The following is a 6,381-nucleotide window of genomic DNA, read 5'->3' on the forward strand; positions in this document are numbered from 1 at the left end:
ACCCATTTCTTCTGCTTCCTTCTTTGGTTGCTAACGATACACCCACAAAAGGTAATGGTCTGGGACATCCTTGAAAGTGTAAACAAAGTGCTGTAAACAGCTATTCATCATCATCACGACCTGTCTTAAATGAAGCTTTTGGTGGATAAGCTTCAAACTATAGAGTTAATACATTAATACATTGACTTTTTTTTTCTTCCTATAAAATGATTAACATCACGAAACTGGCTACCCGTAAATCATCTGAAGCTACGGCCAAACCACATCCTAAAGCCATGAAGGCAGATTCAACTAAAAACTCATCTCATCAGAAAGCTACGGCCAAACCACAAAGCCAGATTTTAGTAAAAGAATTTAGTGAAAAACATATAATAAAATATCTACATTAATCATACCAATCATGCTGTGTTTGGTAATGTTTAGGGAAAAACATTACCAAACACACAAACAGATGAGTTTATTCAAGTAAACATAAATGGCCCCAGATCCTAACACAAACATCAGCTATTATTCAATTAAACACAAACTATTGTAAAACTGGTTCCAGTTGCTTCAAAATATAAAAGCAACCATTAAAATGAAATAGTCAATGTACCATCACAACCCATGTCCATAGAGGTTCAAGCACTCAGGATTGACGCAAGAAAATTACTCAATATGTTTGTACAAGAGTTTGTTACAAAGAAGGCAAAACCAGCTCCAGACTCTACTCCATCAGTATAGTCTCATTTCATTGCCCGGGATCATGCATGTAATACTTCATTCAGCACTCTACCAAATAAACATCTCCATGGTTGTACAAGAGTTTGGGAGGAATTGCCCGGGATCATGAGACGAAGACTGTAATCCTCTTATACATTGAGTCTCCAAGCCCTGTTCATTATAATTTAATCAGTCCAAGTTGTGAATTATAATAGGCTGTATGACTAACATGATCCTTTTATATAGTGACATCCAAATGATTTATAAAAACACTTACCAACAGCAGATTTATCTTAGTAATAGAAATAAAAAGGCTATCTTTTTCAGCTAATTAACCGTTTCAATTTCCAATATTGCCTCCACTTAATTTGCAAGATGTCCCAGAGAATTTAAACTTCCAGAAGACAGACTTACATATACACAACCGTTTCAATTTCTCCATGCAGTATTACATCCAAAAATCCACAAACTTCAAGTTAATATCCAAAAAAACAATGAATAAAAGCACTTACCAGCGTGAGTATGAGCCCGGGCCAAAGCATGCTCCTTCGGTACAACCTTAGGAAGATCCATTTCTTTTATGCATATGAGCTACACACCTATAGAGCAATAACCATTGCCTCCCATTGAACAAGTGCTGGAAGGGAAGCATAAAGACCACTTCTACTTTTCTTTGAAATAAGCAATGAAGGTTCAGAAACTACAGACTTTGACCAAGCCCACATGCTCTTTCTCATTTTCCATATGTCTCATTTCAACTCCAGAAACAACTCCTGCATCTATTAGGATGCATTTCTCACCCAACTTTAGGATTTCAGAATGTCCTTCACATCTATGGCCCCAAACTATTGTAAAAATCATAACTTGAATAAAAAAAAGAGTGGCTGACTCATTAAAAAAAATGTCTTCGAAAACATCATGAGTGCATCCATACCTTCTCAGAATTTGCTAGGGCCTCGTATGCTTTGGTCTCACACTTCCAGTATACTCAAGCATGTAAGTCCAAATCTTCTGATGTGGCATCTGGACCACTTTAAACACTCCAGAAAAATTTTACTTCGCATATGAGACATCATTTACTTCTGATGTGGCATCTTGACAAAATGAAAATAGTTAGAAAACTACAAAGAACAAGATACACAGCCTAAGTAACAAATAAAACATAAAAGCATTAAACGAAACAAGGTGGCATGGTTTAGGGAACTTACTTTTATCAGTCCTGAAACTTGAACTCCTTCCACGTCATAATGTGATAGAAACATAAGTGTTTCTCCTGAACTCTAGAAACATAGATTTGGGTGTCAGCAATATTGTATAAACTTTGAGAGCCTAACAAAAACAATATTGTGTCAGCAATGTTATTGTCTGAATTAGTTAAAACTCATACCAAATAATTTGCAACATGTCTCACACTTACCAACAGCAGAAAAAGCTAGTAACAAGTGTTGTAAACAGCTACCCTGCAATGTAGCTGGAAATAGTAAAATACAGAATCTCTTATGAACTGCCACCATATTCGCTTTCAAACAAAATGCCCAAAACTCTATCTTCCACCATACTTCCCAAAAGACCGAGATCTCCAAAATATATATACGCATTCAGCAGGCCAATGCTCATGGCAAAATCCATCCATAGCAAACTAGAGAACTCAGGATGCTTCCACCATATTCACTATCAGCCAAAATGCCCATATTTCCCAAAAGACTGAGATCTCCAAAACACATATACACAATTAGCAGGCCAATGCTAATCAAAAAAAGAGGACAGTATGTACGCTATGTTCCATGGGGCAAGCTTGGCGTAGCCTGAAAAATATTAAAAATATCAAAATATTTTCTCAGAATTTGCTTAAAAACAGAAAAATATATATGCCAAGAGGTAGGAATAACCTCACACCTCGTCATCGGCCAGAGGCCTTACTTGTGTTAGAGTACTACATTGCATTGGGATAACAACCTCGTCAACGGTAGCACCAACTTCTGACACCGGCAGGTCGATATTAGTGGAGTCTTCGTCAAATAGATTCCTGTATGTCTAAATTGGAAAATAAAAATTTACATCTATTAGGAACAACATATGTAACTCTTCCACCAGAATTCTATACAACTGACGATGCAAAATGTAATACCTGTGTCTTCTTTCTCTTCCTTGTAGCCTTCTCAACCATTGGGACCTTTCTTCTCGTTGGCGGTCTCCCTTTCCTCCGAACAACGTTCGGGCTTAATATTTTCTTATCCTTATCGGCAACCACGTTCTCTTTTAACTTTGCTGAACCGGACTCAGGCTCTAATCCTACACACTTATGCTCAAACTCATCCAACATATGGAAGAATGCATTCACATGGTCCTCATTTCGAGATACACGCGTCGCAAATCTTAGACATCTTTTAACGACAAGCTCATACCGTCGTGCATCCGCATTGACCCGTAAATCATCATAGCTACTCTTAACAAGTGTGTATCTTCTCTTTAAGTCTTTCCTCCATCTATCCAACACATATTTATCTGGCAACACATGAATGTACTTCATTTGACATACTTTCAATCCATGCCTACAGAGAATCCCCCTCATCTCAAACAGGGCACACGTGCATTTAACTTCGCATTCGTCTTCATTGAAGTACACTATGTACTTCACAATTTTGGACTGTCCAACAGGTGTAGAGATTTCTTCGAAAACATCAAAGGTGGAAATGCACCCTTCAGTGCCCACAAGTGTAGGGTTACATAAAAGCATCCCCCAAACCTCCGCTTGGACTTCTTTAAATTTTGCATTTGTGTACATTGATTGAAACTGGCTCTCAATTTTGAATAGGGATACACATGGGACGGTTTGGTTACAGGACTGAAAATCAGATGTCGTCTCTGCCTCCACCTTCTTCCTCAAAGCATTGTCGAATTGATCGACAAATTCTTTCAATGTCGTACCGGAATGCACATATCCATCAAAGAAGGCGTTCATACTTTCAGACCGTTGGGTAGTGCTCATACCAGCCGAGAATACACCTTTCAAGTAAACTGGTACCCAAAAGGACCTCTCGGTGTACAACCCCTGCAACCATGCATTATCAATAAGATCATACTTATGAATTAACTGCACCCACTTCTCCTCAAATTGTTCGCAAGTTTGTGTATCATAGACTGCACTCTGAATTGCAGTCTTCAAGCCTGCGTTATATGCCGAGTGGGATCCCAATTTCTCAGGCAGTTTCCGCATTATATGCCAGAGACAATATCTATGTCTTGCATTCGGGAATACAATTTGAATGGCATTCTTCATTGCCCTGTCTTGGTCTGTTATGATGGCTGCGGGTGCCCTGCCATTCATGCATTCTAACCATGCTTCAAACAACCACACGAAGGTGCTTGTGTCCTCGCTTGAAATCAAGCCTGCCCCCAAGAGTATGGACTGCCCATGATGGTTTACTCCAACAAAAGGAGCAAAGGGCATCCCGTACCTATTTGTTAGGTACGTTGTATCGAACGTGATAACGTCTCCAAAGTACTCATATGCCGCCCGACTTCGTGCATCAGCCCAAAACACATTCCTAATTCTAGATTCATCATCCACATCCATGACGGAGACGAAGTCATCATTAATTTTCCTCATTCTCTTAAAATAGTCGTTTAGTGCTTCACCGCCTCCTTTACCCATTCTCAAATATCTAGCTTTGTCAATAAAATTTCTACAATCTTTTTCTTGAAAAGCTAAGTTCTCAAACCCCCCCGCATCAGTCACAAGTGCTTGAAAATTTTTATTCATCCGAATACCCGCTCTATCATTCAAATCGAGCATTCTCTGACTATATTCATCCAAACATTTGTGTGATCTAAAAAATCTAGATTTCTGTGGGCTAACGGTACTGTGATTATGAACCAGATCAACACTGGTCAACACCCATACCCCATTCACAAAGCGAGCATTTATCTTTGCCTTACAATCAGTTTTGGTCGTTGCTCGTGGCTTTGCTAAATTACTGTGGCTATGATAGTACCTGCCGCCACGTGCACAACCAATGGTCACATACTTCGCATCCCCATCCAGATCTCTCTTCGTCCTTTTTATGATAACATCAAAACCCTCTTGTTTGGCGTATCGTTTGTAATAGTCTAAAACCTCTTTATCAGTAGAAAATTGCATACCAGATGTTGGAGGCTCGACTCTGTTATCATCATCTAATACTTCATTCATCCCCTCTGCATCTGGCTCTATATTTATGTCGGATGAAGTTTCTGACAATGAAGATTGCATGGTTAGGAACATTATCAAATGATTATATATACTAGCTTTGTTAACTCATATGGTTAAAAAAGTGTACCTCCTAAATTCTTTTCACCTACGGAATTGGATGGCATAGTTGATGACTCACTTGCGCAATGTGAGTAGGGGATATTTGGCACACATGGTGACTTCGCCGAATGCTGCATTTTTTCAGAATGCACGTTGATTCAGTAAGGAAAATACGGAGGTAGAAGAAAAAATCATAAAAAAAGAGTCAATTGAACTACCTGAGTTGTATTTTCACCTCGTATCAACTCATCCGGATTAGTCGAGGAAGGGGATGGCATGTTTGTTCCAAAAGGTGGATGTGGCAGATACGGTGGCTGTGGCAGATGCTGCAAAAAAACCATTTTCTTAGAATGACTCAAACCCACGCACAACCCTACAATCAATATAATAAAATAACTTTACCTGGCTACCCCAAGCATATGGATATGGATGTGGATATGAATATGTTTCTGACAAGAGGGATTGCATGGTTAGGAACATTGCTATTTTTAACATATATATACAATGGAGGTTAAACCATATGGATAAAAGTGTACCTCCTAAAAACTTTTCACCTGCAGCATTGGATGGCGTAGTTGATGACTCACTTGCGCAATATGGGTAGGGCATAGTTGGCCCACATGGTGGCATCGCCGAATGCTGCATTTTTAACTATGCATGTTATTCAAGAAAATACGAAGGTAGAAGAAAAAATCATAAAAAGAGACTGAAATGAACTACCTGGGTTCTATCTTCACCTCTATTCAACTCCCTCAGATTACTCTCCACTGGGGATGTCATGTTTGGTCCAAAGGGTGGCCGTGGCAGTTGCTGCAAAAATTCCACTTCGTTAGAATGACTCAAACCAACACAACAAAAAAAAAAACAAAACAAAAATGTAATATACTAAAATAACTTTACCTGGCTACCCCAAGCATATGGATATGGATGTGGATATGTATTTGGAGGCATCATATATGGCAGGTTATATGGATTTACAGCTCCATAATATCCCTATAATATACAAATAAATCATGGATTAACTATTCTCCACCAAAATATCTGAAGCTACGATATTTTCAAATAACCAATGTGTATCATACCTGGGTGAGTCCAATCGATGTAGAAGGCCTGGGTGGTCCATCTTCCTTTTCGCCCATCACACTATTACTCAATAACTATTGAGTGTTACAAAATGTGTATTACCATAAGCAATCCCTCAACCTACATAAAGCACAAAGTATAGTTTATATACACAAAAGAAGAAGGAAATATCCCATATATCTAACAACTATGCATTGAATAATTAATCCTCATAATTAATTAGGGAGACATATAATTAGAAGTTAAGAGCAGGAAAAACCTGCATAAAAAGTCACTAAAAGTATTCCCATTCAAGAAGAAAGAGG

The sequence above is a fragment of the Juglans regia genome, chromosome 7 (assembly GCF_001411555.2).
Source record: "Juglans regia cultivar Chandler chromosome 7, Walnut 2.0, whole genome shotgun sequence".
In the NCBI taxonomy this organism is placed as follows: domain Eukaryota; kingdom Viridiplantae; phylum Streptophyta; class Magnoliopsida; order Fagales; family Juglandaceae; genus Juglans; species Juglans regia.